Source organism: Danio rerio, chromosome 25, assembly GCF_052040795.2.
Source record: "Danio rerio strain M-AB ecotype USA chromosome 25, GRCz13ab, whole genome shotgun sequence".
In the NCBI taxonomy this organism is placed as follows: Eukaryota; Metazoa; Chordata; class Actinopteri; order Cypriniformes; family Danionidae; genus Danio; species Danio rerio.
This window is the reverse complement of record NC_141045.1, coordinates 22,271,964-22,291,506: the sequence shown is the minus strand read 5'-3', so window position 1 is coordinate 22,291,506 and position 19,543 is coordinate 22,271,964. Positions and strand designations below refer to the sequence as shown.

Here is a 19,543-nt window from a genome sequence, read left to right as displayed (position 1 = left end):
GCTCTGGTTTCCCCTCAGTCCAAAGACTGAGTTATGATTACAACAAGCATTTGATATATTTTTTCTTTCAGAGCGAACCCACAGTTGTGCATGAAAATAAATGTTTACAGTGTCAGTATAACTGCTGTAACCTATATATTGTTGAATACAATATGATAATGGCAAATGTCTGATTGTACCAGTGAATAAAATTGTCTAATATGACAGATTGCAAGCATATTTCTCAAACATAGTAAGTCAACATCAGAATTATTATAAGTAAAATAGAATTATTTATAGAAACCAGTAGACCTACACATAATATTATTATTGATGTTGTGCCATATGTTGTTTTTTACCATACCTTTATTTTACATTTACAGAACTGTGAGAGAATCGTGATCTTTATTTTAAGCAAAAAAACCCCGATTCTCATTTTAGCCAGAATCGTGCAGCTCTAATATAGAAACTAGTAAATCTAGTAAACCTCCCTCAAAAAACTAACTGAATTTGAAAAAAAAAAATAGCCAAAATGAAATGGAAACTAAATCTAATGAAAAATCCAAAACTATTGTAATCTTGATTCTGAATTTGTCTCACAAATGTGTTTACATAATAAAAACACACAGCGCAGAGCGTTACAGTATTTTCCTCAGTCTTCCACTCACTAAGCAAGTGGAGCACAATGCCACCTAATTTGTGAAGCAGATCCATCTGACATCCCTCTAGGCTGCTATTTGGGATTATGATGGTTTTAATGCGCTTACTAGAGTAACTGATTACAATCAACCGGACTAAAGCTCGAGGTTTCCATCATACGGAATCATATACTTTAGGCTGATGTTGAGATCGCCATTTTAAAGTGGGTAAATCCTCAACCTATCAGGGCATAGAATTCACTTTGATTCACTGTTAAGTCACGACTACAAGCGTACAAGATGCCAAAAACTGCTGCCTTGAATGTGAATAAGGTAAAAAAAATTAACACTTTTCAACATGTTTTCACATTTGATTAATTGGGTTTAGAATCGCAAACATTTTTGTGTCGCTAGTTTTCTAAAATAATTTGTTTAAATATGACATTATTTCATTAATTTGGCACTAACTTGCATATATTTTTAGTACAAAAATCTGAGCATTGGATGAAGGTTAAACATTTTTACAAAAGGGATTTTGGGAATCTTTTTGTGTCACTCCACAATTCAGAAAATACTTATAACAGCCAAGAAAGAAAAAAAATTCTACAAATATTATCAGTCTTATTATGTATATAAAAAAATTGCTATTAAAGTGATTAGTTGACTTTAAACAGTGAGTAAAGCAATCAGTTGACTTTAAAAATATGACTGAACTTGTTGCTTTTAGAGGGAATAGTTGACTTTTGTTAAAGTGAGTAAACTCATTGTTTTAAAATGATTAGTTGACTTAAAGTGAGTAATCCTGCTGCTTTTAAAGCGATTAGTTGACTTTAGACAGTGAGTAATCCTGTTGTTTTTAAAGCGATTAGTTGACTTTAAAAAGTGATTAATCCTGTTGTTTTAAAAGTGATTAGTTGACTTTAGACAGTGAGTAATCCTGTTTTTTTAAAAGTGATTAGTTGACTTTAGACAGTGAGTAATCCTGTTGTTTTAAAAGTGATTAGTTGACTTTAGACAGTGAGTAATCCTGTTTTTTTAAAAGTGATTAGTTGACTTTAGACAGTGAGTAATCCTGTTGTTTTAAAAGTGATTAGTTGACTTTAGACAGTGAGTAATCCTGTTTTTTTAAAGAGATTAGTTGAATTTAAACAGTGAGTAATCCTGTTGTTTTTAAAGCGATTAGTTGACCTTAAACGGTGAGTAAATCTGTTGCTTTTAAAGGGATTAGTTGACTTTGCTTATATTGAGTAAATACATTGTTTTAAAAGCGATAGTTGACTGCTTAAAATAAGATAAATCGTGGCTTTTGAGAGTGACTAGTTAACTTTAAACAGTGAGTAAACTTGTTGCTTTTAAAGCGATTACTTGACTTTAAACTGTGTTAATCCTGTTGTTTTTAAAGCGATTAATTTACTTTAAAAGCAACATGATTACTCAGTGTTAAAAGCGATTAGTTGACTGTGGTCAAAGTGAGTAAACCCATTGCTTTCAAAGCTTTTGGTTGACTTTTCTTCAAAAAATGAATAACCTTTTTGTGTTTAAAGCGAACAGTTCACTTTGCTTAAAGTGAGTAAACCCATTGCTTTCAAAGCTTTTAGTTGACTTTTCTTCAAGAAATGAATAACCTTTTTGTATTTAAAGCGAACAGTTGACTTTGTTTAAAGTGGGTAAATCCATTGCTTTTAAAGTGATTAGTTGACTTTAAATCAGTGAGTAATTAGTGAGTGATTATTAAGTAAATGAATTGTGTTTGATTATAAAAATTTAAGTCAACTTAACAATTGCAATTTACAGTAGGTTTACTTGTTGCTTTTAACGTCACTTTTTAAAGGGGGTGGACCACTATGATATTATATTTTAAACTTTAGTTGATGTGTAATGTAGGTGTGTGAACAAACAACATCTCTGAATGTAAAAAGTTCTAAGTTCAATGCAAAGGGAGACCTTGGTTTTTAAAGAATTAGCTTAGCAAAGCCTACAGTGAACGAATTTTGGGGACTACAAAAAATACTTCTGCCCCCTGTGAGATCACAAAGGTTTGTTACTGCGCATCCAAACTGAGCAGGTAAGGGCCGTGGCCAGAGGCGCTGTAACGTTTAAGCAGAGATGAAGCTAAAAATCCGTCTAAACACGGCTGTTTCCACAGAGCTTCGTCTGTTTCTGTATTTGGGCTTCCAAAGGACACGACACAAAGACAGAAGTGCTTACAGTTCAATATTAATTATGTTCCAGAGAATTATAAAATACACAGCAAGCATGATTTGACAAAACAGCTCCAGAATCTCTCCCAGTTTAGTGCTGGATTCGGCTAAACACACACACTCCACCAGCACGTTCCAGTCTCTTATGTGTGTGCGCTCACGACTGCATTGATTGTCTACAGGCAGCTTTTCCATGCATTTTACATCTCAGATAATAAAGTCGCTAAAGTTATGTGGATGATTCATATTACTTACACCTGCATATTCCGGATACACTTGAAAGACGTCGTGTAACGCATAGTTAAAAAAAAATACAGGTTAGCTTACCTGACTCATGGTAGCAGCAGAATAATAAATCAAGGCTCACACAGGTTGCATCCCACATCTTGTGCTTTATTCTTCTGTCACGATATATTACAGAAAATAACTTAATCCGAGCATCAGAGAAAAAGAAAGTCCCGCGCACATGCGCTTGTTACAGAAAGTTCACACATTCACATACACACACACATAGACACAGACAACATTTACACCACACACACATAGACGCACACGCAAACGTTCTTACAGGAGCCACACCCCATTTTCATTCGTTACAGACACTTGTCAGACTTTATTATAGAGAGCAGGCAGGAGGTTGACTCATTGTTTACACAGCAGAAAAGCGCGTGCTTTTACGGGCGTGACGTGGAGCCGATTCGCGAATAGCAGCACATTATGACGATGACCAATCAGAGTCACTTAAGGGCGAGCCTTTCAGAGGAACTTGGAAATATGACAGTCATTTTCATGTTAGCTGAGTAGCTGTGTAATAATCAAAGTGAGATATATGAAAAAATAACGCGATTTTCTTCAAGTGAAACATGAGCACACATTGCTTTGGATTAAGGGTGTCACGATCCTCCAAATCCTCGATTCGATTACATTTTCGATTCTAAAGGCACGATTCGATTCAATTTTCGATTATGAATAATTAATTAATGACCAATTAATTATTTGTAGCCTACCGTTTAACTACCTGACCTGTATGGCCTTTGTTTTACCCATAAACAAATCATACAGTAAATGAATAAAGTCAAAATACACACAATTACCACCTGCCAATGACTTTTTCTGCGGGACTCGTGAATAGGCAGTGATCTGTGTCATTATGATGGCGTCGGTAAAAAAGACACACAACCAACAGGAACCAGCCAACAGAATCTGAGGTGTTCGCTAAAATGACTAAGTACAAGTGAGTGAAAGATTGAAGCAGTCCTCTGACTGCCTGGACCTGCTGTCTCGAGCGCATGGCTGTGTCAGTGTGGTCACGTGATGTGCATTTTCAGAGGTAGAGAGTAAGGAGGGCTGCTCAGAAATGCTACACGCCACTGTGGATGTCAAATCGTTGTCGTACTAAAATGACGTTTAAAAACAAAGACAGTGTAAACAGGGCCTGAGTGTGTACTTTTCGCGAGCGGGCGGAGAATCGCGATGCCGGTGTTGTTTATGGACGAACCGTACGTAATACGTACATAGCAGAGCTTGCAAAACTGTTTTTTTTTGACGACAACGTCAAACAAATGTCAACATAACTCACTGAAAATCCAAAATGCTTACACACCGGTGATTTCATTGAAAGAGGAGAGGGTTTAAGTTCTGTCGATGGGTCTCCTGCTTCTGCAGTTTAACAAACACTTCAACAAGCCTGTTTTTTTCCCGCTTGGCAAGCCAAGCTGACATGACATGGGGGCGTGGCAGCATCGACGATTCTATTTTTTGATTCGATAATTGAAAATGAGCATACATTTCGATCGATTTCGATTCAAAATTGAAATCGTGACACCCCTACTTCACATCTTATAAACACAACCAAGCCATAAAATTACATTCTGGACCACCCCTTTAAAGTAAAAAATCTAATCACTTTTTACAATAAATACATTTGTGATGTAGTGCTTTTGAAGTGAGATTAATGACTGAATAAGCAGAATTTTAGAAAATGTATTTAATCTACAAAAACTGTTGCTTTTAGAGGGAATAGTTGACTTTTGTTAAAGTGAGTAAACTCATTGTTTTAAAATGATTAGTTGACTTAAAGTGAGTAATCCTGCTGCTTTTAAAGCGATTAGTTGACTTTAGACAGTGAGTAATCCTGTTGTTTTTAAAGCGATTAGTTGACTTTAAAAAGTGATTAATCCTGTTGTTTTAAAAGTGATTAGTTGACTTTAGACAGTGAGTAATCCTGTTTTTTTAAAAGTGATTAGTTGACTTTAGACAGTGAGTAATCCTGTTGTTTTAAAAGTGATTAGTTGACTTTAGACAGTGAGTAATCCCGGTTACGACGAACCGTACGTAATACGTACATAGCAGAGTTTGCAAAACTGTTTTTTTTTGACGACAACGTCAAACAAATGTCAACATAACTCACTGAAAATCCAAAATGCTTACACACCGGTGATTTCATTGAAAGAGGAGAGGGTTTAAGTTCTGTCGATGGGTCTCCTGCTTCTGCAGTTTAACAAACACTTCAACAAGCCTGTTTTTTTCCCGCTTGGCAAGCCAAGCTGACATGACATGGGGGCGTGGCAGCATCGACGATTCTATTTTTTGATTCGATAATTGAAAATGAGCATACATTTCGATCGATTTCGATTCAAAATTGAAATCGTGACACCCCTACTTCACATCTTATAAACACAACCAAGCCATAAAATTACATTCTGGACCACCCCTTTAAAGTAAAAAATCTAATCACTTTTTACAATAAATACATTTGTGATGTAGTGCTTTTGAAGTGAGATTAATGACTGAATAAGCAGAATTTTAGAAAATGTATTTAATCTACAAAAACAAGTTGATAAATTGACAAAAATATATATATATATACATGTACTAGTGTATTTGGCATGTTTTCTTTAAATTGAAAAAAATAAAAAAATGATGGGATGCTAAAAAGGCCAAAATCTACAGTGTCTCATTTTAAAATGACAAACACGGGCGCTTGTAAGTATGCAAGTGAGAATTAGATTTTTATGAAACTGTTTCTCACACTGGCTGGCTTACTTTGAAAGGAAAAAAAAACATATTTAGTAAATAATTAATTATGATGTGGGTTCTTATGCTTTAGATGTGTGCATAAAAACGCTTGGCCATCTGTCATGAGCGCTTCTGCAGTTCATTTCTCCTCTGCGCACTCAACACTGCAGGAACCCGGAGATCTGTGACACAGAGAAACAATACATTTCATTTGTTGAAGTACATCAGATGCTTTATTTGCTGTTCTTTCTATTGTTGCGCTCATCACCTTAAGATGTAAATCGTATTTAAATGTGCACATGCAATTTTGTTGCTTGTTTCACATTAGTTGGGCTCACGACAGGGCAAGGACTTTTCTTTTGGTTTTAAATATTGTTCCTTATCTGCATTCTACTTGGTTGTTCAATAATTTGTTTAACGTCAGTTAATAATGAGAGGTTGCGATGGTGAATAAAAGGAAAAATTTTGCAAAGTGTAGCTGCATAATCTCCAAGTGCTTAGAAATTCTGTTTGTATTCATGTTGGCCTCATGTGGATTTAATGACTTTAAAAACATAATGCAGTGGAACTGGTAAGTTAAAATAACTTTGCTTACATTTTGATTGCTTAATCATAATTCAATCTTAATGATTTTTTAAAAAAGCAAATGTAGTTTAAATAATACAGTTTTTACGAGTCATGCACAGAAATTTTGTATTATATTTTATAATTATTATGATTTTTAGCTATAATATGATATATCATAAAATAATAATAACAGTTGTTGTTGTTGTTGTTGTTGTTGTTGTTGTTGTTGTTATTATTATTATATGTAATATATAAAAAATCTACATAATAATACTATAAATAAGAATATTATCTAAATATCATAATAAAATATAACTATTACACATAATATAATTATTTTCATTTAAAACATGATTAATAATAAAATAAATAATAATTATAACACAGTATTTAATAATAATTTTAAATAATAATAATAATAATAATAATAATACATTTATTTTTATTATATAATTGAGATTTGTATGTAAATGTATGCTTTTTGATGTCATTTTTGAATAAATTAATCTATCCTACCAAAGGAGGGAAAAAAAAGGCAAATCATTGATCTAAACATAGTATCAATGTTAGTAGTTTCCTTAAGAAGCCATTTGAAATCAATAATTACATGGAACTGAATCAAACACAAGTCCTTCTGCGCTTTAAAATGTGAAATATTCCTCATCAGCTCAGCGTGCAAACTCACACTGTGTGTTTTATCACAGAATTAGCTTCAGGATCTAAAACACTGCGTTTGGAAAATAAACAAATGTCCACAGCCTACTAAAACCACTCTTTAATTTCAGTCCCATGCAGCGCTGTGTAAAAGCCTGTCACTGTAATGCATTGTGTATGAACTGTTTGCTCTTCAGCCCACAGTTGCACTATATTTTGCAGTGGGGAAAATGAAGATGAGCAAAGTGTTTGTTTTAGGATTAGAAAGAGGTGTAAGAATTACTCGACAGCGGGACACAAAACAAAAGAGCCTGCAGTCGCAGAGAAAGGTCTTTTTTGTTCTGTAATCGCTGTGTGGCTTTAGGCTTTAATGTCTTGTTCTGTGGCCTTGAGCGACTGCTTTGTCACTGAGATCTAGAATTGATCCCTGGGGCGTATTTATTTACTTAAAATTCAAACTGTTTTTGTTGAGTTTTGTTGGACGGGAATGGAGGAGGAGAAAGCATTTAGTCTGGCTGGAGAAAAGGAGTAGGCCTGCACAAGACTGGGAAAATATACAATGATGTAGAGCTGGGCGATATTGCAAAAATAAAAAGATTGTGATGTCATGTTTCATATCATCCGATGTTGATAATTATTAAATATTTAAAAAAAAAATACATTTAGGAATATTAGGATTTTTTTTACTATTTTAATTTATCAACATTACTAAAGCAAATAATTTTTAATAGTCAAAAGCCAAAATATTTAAACAGAATATCTGATCTCCTTATAGTAAAATAAACATCAGTGTTACATCAGTGTCAAAGACTTTTAAACTTTATAAATAAATTGTTACAAAGTGTGCAATGGTAAAGGTAGATCATCTGTAAGGTGTGAATAATAATGATAGAGTAAACCTCAAACTCTGTAAACAACACAAATTATGAAAATCAAATCTGAGCTTTCATGTAAAGGAACAAAAAATCATTATTAAAGTATTAACTTACTGCAACGTAATGAATAGTGAAGTTGAATGACTATATTACCCCCTATGCTAAAAAATTTTTTCACATGGGGTGCTAGTGGCTGGGATGCATAAGAAAAGAAACCAAAAAGCCACTCTGGCGACATCCTTTTTTATTTACAATCTCCTCACTGCTGCTATACAGCACTCAGTTTCGCATGTGTTGTTATTCTGACCTGAAGTGACAAGAGCGAGCATGTGGTCTTCTTCACCATTTTCTATGGCGTCTCTCGGAACAAGGCAACCATTTTCTCAGAGGATGACAAACAGACAAACCATTGTTGCAGCTCTGATACAAGGTTATCGGGAAAGGTAAAAAGCGCTGCAGTGTTTGGGTGTGCTGTGTTTGTCTTGGGTAATTGGTCTGTCGTTATTACTGAAATGTGTATATTTCTTACAAAGTGTGAAGCAGATTGGTTAGTTCTGCTTGCCTGAGTCAGTGCGCTCACGGCATTCAGGAAAGTTCAGATGCTTTTCAATTAGGTGCGGCTGGAAAATGTGCACAACATTGCGTGTGCGCCTCCATTAGACATGACAAACTGACACCCTAAGCTTATTGGCATTGCTTCCAAGGTGCGTGCTCAGCTGCCACATTTTAATGAAACTATATTGCTTCATACCGAAACTTTATACCAAACTTTTTTTATTATGGATATTGACAATGGTGTTCGGTTAATAAATACCAAGATGGATTTTATCGTTCAGCCCTACAATGATGCTGAGTATTTTGGTCATTTTTTTTTTGCCTATTATAATGTTTTCCTTTTCAAAAATAAGCATATGATTTTGTTAGCTCACATTGGTAGTTTTTGTGGTGAACTCCCAATGTGAGCATGTTATTAAAACAAATATGTGCATGTCATTTAAAAAAAACAAATCGTTTGCTCTTGTAATTTAAAATTAAAATCGGAAAATGCACTTCCTATTTGTTTTCAATTAAATTCTCAGATTACGTGATTTTGAAGTAATGGGCATGGATAACATACTAAACCACACACACCCTCCAATAGGGCCAATAGACAACACAATGCTGAGCCGTCATCGCCAATTCTCTGCCACACTTAGGCCCTGTTTACACTAATACGTCTTGGTATAAAAATGGCATTTTAGAACGAAAATGATCCATATCCACACCATGTTTTTACCTATATTATCTATGTTACCTAGCATCTCTGAACAGCCCTCCGTCCCCTGAAAACACACACACACACACACACACACACAAACAGCCACACACACTGTCAGAGAGAGCAGTGCACGTCGGACAGTTTATCAAGGATGTACCGCTTGGTCGCGTGTCACTATAGTTGTTAAACGTGATATTTAATTAATCTGGTCTCTATTAGGGATGCTCATAATGATCGATTAACCGTTAACCAAAAGGGTGCGTTTGTAACCGTAACGTACAACTGCAACACATATTTGGTAACTCGCAGGACGGTAACGTGTAACCACACATGCATACAGACATATTTGCCAAGGAAAGCAAAATGGAAGAAGAATATTGCTGTTTGATACAGATGATGCCAAACTAGCACTGATACTGATTGCCTCCTGGATCTGCGTCATAAACACAACAAATAGACTTTAGCTTTCATTAAACAGATTATAAAGCATGTATGCAAATTAATGCAATATCATATTTAAACAACAAAACTGTTTACAAAAAGTCAACATATGCGCGCGTTGTCAGTGTTGTCTTTTCATCACGCAGCGCACACTTGAACCGCACACGAGATAGAGGAAACCATATATCAAGATATAATCTTTAAAATGATGATTTCTATTAAAAATGTAAAAGGTTTTATGGTATAATAATAAGAGTGGTACATTAAATAAATGCAAATTTTCCCTGGAGCGAGCAATTTGAGGAAGTCAGCAATATTTATTTGATGGAAGACATATGATTGAAAAAAAAAACAGCCTATGCCAGTTCTTAAAAAGGATCAGTCAGTGTTTTGGTTTTATAATCTAAATTAATCATTGAGGGGAAAATATTTTAGGGCAGGCCTATTTATTTTATTTATTGTATTCTATTTTTCTATGCTATTGGAAACTCTGTAGGTGCTTGAAGATGCTCTGTTGTTATGTTCTGTTATTAATATGCTAGCATGTTAAAATAAATCAGTATTTTAAAATGCAATATTTAATGTGTGAGACACAAAATAGACAAGTCAATTTCTATTTATTTTAATTTAATAATAATTTAATATTAATCTGACTAGTTAACCGTTAATATCCGAATAACGAGGGATGGTTGTTGGTTAGAAATATTAACCGAAATGAGAGTCCCTAGTCTCTATTTAACGACTCTTAAGTCTTTTGAATCTATCAGGTTACGTGACACAGCATCTGTACACTGCTTCAATATTTTTCTTTCACACTTGTACTTGGCAATTTTAGTGAAGACCTCACATATTGTTGGTTGTGCACCTTTTTTACTGACCAACCTAATGCAGAAGAAGGTGATTGATAGGTGGTAATTTGTGTGCAACTTATCTTTATTTATTTATGATTTGTTTATGGGCAAAACAAAGACCATGCGGGTCAGGTTGTTGAAACAGTAGGCTACAAATAATTATTTCTTCATGAATTAGTTATTAATAAATATTTAATTCACCTCCGCCTATGACGACCATGTCATCGTTCATAGCAATGTTTTACATTAGACATCGCATAATGCCAAATTGGTCGACATCGCCCAACCCTGCCCTCCAACTGTCAGTTTTGACAACAAACAGAAATGGTGAGGAGGAGGTGTTTGTTAGGTTAAAATTAGTCTTCTAAAACTCATTTCCAGATCTTTTTTAATGAAATGCCTACTTTACTACATCTATTCAGCTCATTTAATATTCCTTTTTTTTAGGAACTCCGTCCAATACAAAAAAAAGTCTCAGCTTCCAGTTAAGGTGGACTTTAAAGGAACACTTGGGAAAATAGGCTCATTTAACAGCTTCTCTAGAGTTAAACAGTTTAGTTTTACCATTTATAAATGCATTTTGCTGATCTTGGGAACACTTTTAGCTTAGCTTAGCATAAAGCCTGGTTTATACTTCTGCATCAAGTGATTGACGTGACCCACGGGGCATACAATCATGTAGACTTGCATTTATACTTCTGCGCGCTGTTTCTGTTGCTCTGAAAGAACTTTTCAGAAACACTAGCGGGGTGTTTGTGGTCCTCTGTGTCAAATTTCTTTGCTGGTGTTCTGTTTTTACTGAACGCTAGCTTAAATGTACAAAAGGCTTGCAACAACTTTAATCATAAGGTAAACACAAAACAACAATTTTCATCCGGAGCTCCGTCATAGGACTCCACACTTGTAAACACTCGCTGCATCGGGCTCGCACGGCTCTCACCTCCGCCCACCCTTGTCAGCACTACCAAGCTTACCAGTTTACCAACATTTTTTTGAGGGGTACTTGTCCGCGTAGCCAACGGCTGCTGCAAGGGCTATGCATCCACATGTAAGCTGCGCCGTAGCATGCGCTAAATGCAGAAGTAAAAATCACCCTTAAATCATTGAATTGGATTCAATTCATTAGCATCTCACTCAAAAGTGACCAAAGAGTTTTGCTAATTTTTGTATTTAAAGCTTTACTCTTCAGTAGTTTCACCGTGCACGACTGACGGAAATTGAAAAGTTTTTTTTTTTTGGTCTATGTTTTGGAACCCTCATTCCGGTGCAATAATCATTGAAACTTTGCTGCCATACCCTGCTACAGCAGAAGCAATGATATTCCCAAGTATATTTAGTGACTTTTTTTTTTCTATTATTAACATCCTTTACATTTTTTTGTATCCACCCAATGTGTGCGAGATCTGTCAGCACTCTCACAGACAGTCTCAAATGCTCTGCAGACCCACATACTTTGGCTCGCCTTATAGGGACTTAAAAAGTTTGTCCTAGGTTCTAAATCTTGTAAAATGTCTGGGATTCAACTTTTGCATTCACTTTCTAAAGCTTGTAAGCAATTTTGCATCACCTTTTTACATAGTCCTACTTTCGCTTGGCTTTGAAGCTGACTGAAACATTAAATAATTAATATTTTTAAATCTAAAAGACTCAGAAAACTATTTGCTTGAAGAGGACGAAATGACTGGTTTAAACTGATTGCAAAATATATGTACACAGTTAGTAGTAATGGTTAATCAATGCATTTGGCTTATTTAAATCTACATGTTATAATCTTATAGTTATGATAATTTTTAGAGATGTTGTCTGTTTTTGTTCTTTTTTTGTTATTTATTTTTCATTTGCTGGTGTGTTTTTAATTCTATTACCACCCCAAGTATAATCAAACCTGTGGGAAGCACTGTACTATGATGATGAATTACCTCCATAATTAATAACCAGAACCAAATGTCATAGTTTTTTTGAAATGCTCAAATCAGTCTGGCACCAACCAGAATACCTAAATCACATTTGTTTCTCCATTTTGATAAACTGTTTGAACTACTACATGTCTTCTTGACCACTTTTACATTCCTAAATGGTTTAAGTTGCTGCCATGATTTGTAGAATTAGATATTTGCATCAACTTTAGACCTACAAAGGCAGTCATTTTGATCATTTTTACATTTTGTAATTTAAGAATTTATTTAAAACAAAGCCCAAATAACTACACTGAAAAAAATGATTGCGAACAATTAAATGGGTTGAATTTAAACAAACATATTAAATTTAGTAATGTTCAGCTTAATTTGTTTGTTTAAATTCAGCTCAAATATTTTTTTAAAACCTCTTTTTAAAAATTATTCGTAGAGGATTCCTTGCATTTACTAATTTTTTGTGTATAGTATCCTGGCTTTTCATAAATGTGTGTATTCTTTATTCTAACATTGGTCTGGTAGCGGTCAAACTGACCCATGCATTTCAGCATCCACTACTTATTCCCTTGTCTTTGAATATGCGTGCATCTGTTGCCTAGTAACAAATGTCCTGCTAACAAAACACATTATGAATAACTTAAAAATAACTTAAAAAATAACCTTACTTCAAACAGCTTTCAAAACAACATATTCTGTGTGTGTGGTCAATAAACTTTGCTCCCCTGTTTGGCGGCCAAAGTGAGGTACACACCTTCGCAGGCAGTCTAGTAACTCGTACACATATATAAGCTCTATTACCAAAAATATCCGATTTTTTTGGGTTGATGACTTCATGAAATATGACGACAGACATGCAAATCTAAAATATAAATATCTTAATAGAAGCTTTGAATGTAATTATGACATGATAATGTGATGCCTTATGTGAGAATGGTCAGAATGACCCTATGGCCATTCCAGTGTTAATGAGCAGGCAAGCAGGTGTACTGTAAAGTAGCATGTCCCTGTATATCTTTATGTCTTTGTCTTGCTATGTGTTTATTTATATACAGTTGAAGTCAGAATTATTAGCCCCCTTTTTAATTAAATTTTTTTTTAAATATTTACCAAATTATGTTAAACAGAGCAAGAAAATTTTCACAGTATGTCTGATAATACTTTTTTTTTCTTAAGAAAGTCTTATTTGTTTCATTCCGGTTAGAATAAAAGCAGTTTTCAATTTTTTTAACACCATTTTAAGGTCAAAATGATTAGCCCCTTTAAGCTATATATTTTTTTTCCATAGTCTACAGAACAAATCATCGTTATACAATAACTTGCCTAATTACCCTAACCCGTCTAGTTAACCTAATTAACCTAGTTAAGCCTTTAAATGTGACTTTAAGCTGTAGAAGTGTCTTGAAAAATATCTAGCCGAATATTATCTACTGTCATCATGGCAAAGAGAATAAATCAGTTATCTGAAATGAGTTATTAAAACCATTATGTTTAGAAATGTGTTGAAAAAATCTTCCCTCTGTTAAACAGAAATTGGGGAAAAAAAAATAAACAGGGCGGCTAATAATTCAGGGGAGCTAATAATTCTGACTTCAACTGTGTTTGTCTTTAGCTGGGTATCACATGCGCAACGATTAATGGAAATGCCTAAATTAGAAGAAAACTTTGCTTTAGTTCCCTTAATGCCGTAACTTGTGTGAAGAAAAAGTATTAACGCATCTCTCAGATAAGCTCTGACATAACAACCATTACACACACGTAGCCATCTCCTCCTCAGCTGTCTCCATTATGCTAGCCCTGTTTACTGTTCGTTACTAGGCAACCAATACTAGGACTGTGCGATCAATCAAAATCGAATTGCAATCGCGATTTGAAACGTTGAGATTAGCTAATCACAAGAGGCTGAGATATGAATATATATTTAATTTCGCCTGCCCAGAGCAAATGTGTGCATGGCATCTGTGTGTGACAGTCTTACTAGCTAATTGAGTGAGCACAGTTTCGTTCTACCCAATCAAAATTGTGCAACCGAAGTATGCAGAACTCCCATAAAAAACCCAAACAAAAGCGCAATGAGTGGGATGATGGCGTCTGCCGCTTAAGCATTAAAAGACAAATTAATACCAAAAAAAAAACTGGACTTCAGTAATATGGTAATATCTTGGTTTCAAAGTCGCATAAAATTAAGGTTTAATGTTTTGATAACTTCATGTGTATTTCGCGTGCATTTGCGACTCGCAATGCAGGTATGTGCATCGTCTGTGGTAACTGACTGTAATGTATTATGAAAAATATCATTTGCTGTTTCATTTTCATAAGACAGTTTTATATAGATGCATTAGTTGCAGAATTTTAAAGCAGTTTAACAATTTAAATGCTTCTTATTGGATATTACCTCATTCTTCTTCTTTGGCCTTAGTCCCGTATGGTTGCGGTGTCAGCTCTTAGGAACAAGTCCTCCATTTAGACTTGTCCATATGATAATGACTTTTTTTACACATTCTGGCCGGCCTGTCATCTGGGCCTGTCACACTCATACACTACGGACAATTTAGCCTACCCAATTCACCTGTACCGCATGTCTTTGGACTGTGGGGGAAACCGGAGCACCCGGAGGAAACCCACGCGAACGCAGGGAGAACATGCAAACTCCTTACAGAAACGCCAACTGAGCCAAGGTTCGAACCAGTGACTTTCTTGCTGTGAGGCGACAGCACTACCTACTGCGCCACTGCTTCGCCGTGGAAATTATCTCATTCAATGCGACTATATGACTTAACAGAGAGTCTACGACCTACTACCTACGGTTTGCTTTTAGAACAGGTTTACAAATTTAGTAACAAACTAGCCAGTAGTTACAAAGCCCCTAGTGTGGACTTCACCTTTCAGCTTAAGAAAGAATTTACGAACAGCTGGTGCAACCCTATCTAGGAGATAACTAATGCCATAATGCACTACATCGCTAAAGACACGGTTCATTTGAATGCAGTGATAAACTCTTCCACTTCACACTCATTTTAGCCATTTTGGAGTACCACAGCTGTATGTTTAATGTTATGATGTTTTGTGAAGCATCTGTAATTATTTTTTTGATTTAGACAATATGAGCTACAGAAAGGCTCTTATCAGCCATATTCATTTGCGAGTGTTCTGTATTTTTATAACAATTTTTTTTGTTTGTAAAATAAACTACACAAATTTATGTTCAACTTGTGTACAGAAAAATAAGGTCATTTTATTGTGCTTGCTGTTTGCTCTAGAGAAAAAATAAGTGTTTAATTTCTGAATATTTAAAACAAATTTAAATAAATGTTTAAGTTAATATCTTTTTAGTTTCTTTTTTTAACTAACACTCACTGCATTTTAGCAGTAAGAAGCTATGATACAGATTATTCAGCTGAAGCTTGACTACAAAATTGAATTGCGAATCAAATCAAAAATGAGGGAAAAGCACCTTAATTTGCGTTTGGGATTTTTTTAATGTTTTTTTTTTTTTTACTTTGAAAAAGATTTGTTTTTTGCTATACTTAAACGTTGAGTACATGTGGATGGTCTGATGCAATCTTTTGCCATGGCTGACGCTGACTTTGACACGTAATTCTCACAAAAATGTAGGTACACATTGCGATGGACGTGTGATGCAAGGTCTGTGATTGGTCGACTTGGTAATTAAACGTTGACACTTGTGGACGGGGCTGAAAGTTGCAGGAGAGCTGCAATCCCATTGGATCGAGTGTTGTTAAATAGTGCATTTACACCAGACGCAGTTGAAGCATCAAGCTCGAGTGATTTACATATTAAGTCAATGCAAAGACGCGAATAGACATCCTGTGTTGCAATTCATGCGAATGATATGGTGCAAATTGAGTGTTTTGTGTGTTTGACACTCTTGAATTGGAAAATTTGAACTTAAGCAGACATTTCCGCCACGTTAACCAATCAGGAGCTTGCTCTTGTAGGGGTGTGAATATGACATTGCACCTGCAGTTTGTGTTCCGAAGGGAAATCCTCCGACATCGGGCAACATTTCATCAAACTGGGCTCAGTCTGAAGCACAGCTGATAGCCTCCATCATCCAGGTATAGTTTCTGAAGGGGTTCATGAACTCACAGAGCTGGGTGCACCTCTGAAAAGATCTAGCGGATTCAGACATGTTGCTACTCTCTCAATAAAATTCATGTTAGCTATTTAGCAACGAAGCTAGAGACTCCAGGGCAGACAAGCCCCGGCCATGATGCAAATCTATTTCTGTTGCGAAGTGAATTTAATGTGGTAATGAAGCGAATTTGACAAGCAAGTGACGCGAGTAAATTTAAAATGTACATGCATCTGGCGCAATCTCAAATGTTCACGCAATCTGCCTGTCCTGTGGAGGAGCTCCAGATGGATACGTTTGTTTTGGGTTTACTTTATGATTAAAGTTCTTGCATGTCCGCCAATTCCTGCCTCTTTATGAGCGAGTTTAAGCCACTTGCATGGTAAGGTAGCATTACAGGTATTGAACAACACACCCATGAAGAAACTTCACATAGAGGAACATAAAACCTGCTGCCAGCTAGTGTTTTGAAAGAGTTATTGCAGAGCAACTCAATCAGAATGCAGTAGTATAAATGTACAGCTACGCGCAAGGCGTTATAATGCAGTCTTTAGGATGAAACTATTGAGATGTGGAACACAGAAAATTGTATTAATAGCATGAAATGTTGGCAATGTTGAAACACGCAAATTCAAGCAGTTTTTGAGGAAAAATTCTGTGACTTTCCTGAAGCAGATGGTGGGAGATCGCAGCACCGGTTGGGTGGGATTGAGTCCCAGATGATTCCGCATGACGAAGACACATTTTTGACATGACTTCAATGCTTCTAAAATCTGGGCCTGATTTTATGCATCATAACAAAGTCATTCGAGCAATGCTTGTTGAACCAAAAAGGGTCAACTATTGCTTCTATCATCTAGCAGGGAAAAAATTACTCCCTTAGGAGTTCAATTAAACGTTTTCCGTGAAAAAAAAAAACGAAGAAGAGATACATATGCTAAGTGGCAACCACTAAAAATGTCATTTCAATTAGGAAAATGCGCTAGTTGTCAGAATTTTAGTTCTTGTGGTGTTTTTTTTATTTGTATAACTGAACCACTTTATATTTCCAAGATATTTTAAGAACGGAAACCTTGTGACGTGCAAAGATTTAGTTTCTATATTTAGGTAAAACAACAACAACCTGAATTCATCAGGATCTATTGTGGAGTCAGAGGAAAGGAAAATACGCATTCATTTTCAAAAAGACTAATTGCAACCAATCAAACTCTTTGGGATTGATGGGGTTCAGACATCGGGAGTTTTCTTCTGTACAGAATGACATCAAAGAAATCTTTATTTTTGTACCTGCTGTTGTGTGTGCTGTCAGATGTTGGTTTCCTCAGACCTTGTTGTTTAATTCCGGTTGATTTCTGCCATATTAAAGATAAAAATTAAATATGTTTACTCATAAAAACCCAGCTTGGATGTTTTGATGCCTAAATTCGAATAATGTTGCTCATTCAATGTTATTTTACTGTTTTTTATTTTTAAGTCTTAAGTTACATTGCCCTCATTTAGTACTCATGTTTAATACAATGACATCACTTCTAGGCAGGGGCTGATATAAGATTCTGACGCTTTGATAACCTTGAATAAAATTTTCTTGGTTTCACGATTTCACAGTACTGTGATTACTGCTCTAAATTGTGTTTTTTAAATGTCTGGGGAAAAAAAGATTTTTTTCCCCCTTTTAACAAAATACATTTTATTTAGAGAAACATTTAAAATATTTTGAAGCAGTAAACATGTCAGGCTAAATATTTCTAATAAATCATTGACTTCTGCTGTCTTCATTAGTTTCAAAAACACAAATTTCTTTACAATTCAAAACGGCATCTTTGGATACCTTTTCTGCGAAAGAAATGTAAATAAAAAATCTTTTACATACCTCAAAAGTGGTACTACTAGAGCTGCATGATTCTGGCTAAAATGAGAATCGCGATTTATTTTTTGCTTAAAATAAAGATAACGCTTTTGTTGTAAAATACAGATGTAAAATAAAAGTTAAGTGAGCTATTATTATTGTTTTTTCTCAAACATATGGTAAAACAACAATAATATTATGGGTAGGTCTACTGGTTTCTATAAATAATTCTATAATAATTCTATAATTCTATTTTGCTCACGCAGAAATCCGGAGATTTTTGCTGATTTTTAGACTATCATTAAGTCTATTTATTTACTTTTGTAAATGTGTTTAAATTTAAATATATTTAAAAATTATTCTTTTTAAAAATTAATTTAAATAGTAATATTGACTAATATGAAAGTGTTCATTTGATTTATTTACAATACAGTTTGTAAAGTCATATTTTCTGTTTTTTAGTAGATACAGTTGAAGTCAGAATTATTAGCCCCCTCTGACTTATTAGCCCCCCGGTTTATTTTGTCCTCCAATTTCTGTTTAACGCAGAGATTTTCTCAACACATTACTAAGCATAATCGTTTTAACAACTGATTTCTAATAACTGATTTATTTCATCTTTGCCATGATGTCAGTAAGTAATATTTGACTAGATATTTTTCAAGACACTTCTTTACAGCTTAAAGTGACATTTAAAGGCTTAACTAGGTTAATTAGGTTAACTAGGCAGGTTAAGGTAATTAGGCAAGTTATTGTATAATGATGATTTGTTTTGTAGACTATCAAAGGAAAATATAGCTTAAAGGGGCTGATAATATTGTTCTTAAAATTGTTTTTAAAAAATTAAAAACTGCTTTTATTCTCACCGAAATAAAACAAATGACTTTTTCCAGAAGAACAAATATCATCAGACATACTGTGAAATTTCCTCTGTTAAACATCATTTGGGAAATATTTTAAATTCAAACGGGGCTAATAATTCTGACTTAAACTGTGTATGATAGACTTGCTTTGTTTACCAAATAAGTGGATCTAGATGGATTTGCATTGTAAACATTTAATAAAAGTTAAAAAGCTAATATTTTTCATTTCATATATTAAGTTGTTAGTTATGATACTCCCAAAACAATTCTGCATAAATTTGCAGATTTTTACAAAATTCTCCACAGAAATATCAAAAAATGTCTGCAGATTCTGTCTGACCCTGCT

The 19,543-nt window shown here is 34.7% G+C and overlaps 1 protein-coding gene and 2 long non-coding RNA genes across 22 annotated transcripts in view; 2 read left to right on the top strand and 1 right to left on the bottom strand.

Moving 5' to 3' along the window:
* magi2b (membrane associated guanylate kinase, WW and PDZ domain containing 2b) overlaps positions 1 to 19,543 on the top strand; it is a 251,798-nt gene that overhangs the window by 19,434 nt on the left and 212,821 nt on the right. The gene's annotated exons all lie outside the window — the stretch shown is intronic.
* LOC147837694 (uncharacterized) lies at positions 1,436 to 5,872 on the top strand. The gene is made up of 3 exons (XR_015526495.1): positions 1,436 to 1,499; positions 1,770 to 4,752; positions 5,585 to 5,872. It is a non-coding gene; the product is annotated as an uncharacterized LOC147837694 (long non-coding RNA).
* LOC147837693 (uncharacterized) lies at positions 3,191 to 6,285 on the bottom strand. Its single transcript, XR_015526498.1, has 2 exons — positions 5,475 to 6,285; positions 3,191 to 4,645 (listed from the first exon to the last, which is right to left on the bottom strand). It is a non-coding gene; the product is annotated as an uncharacterized LOC147837693 (long non-coding RNA).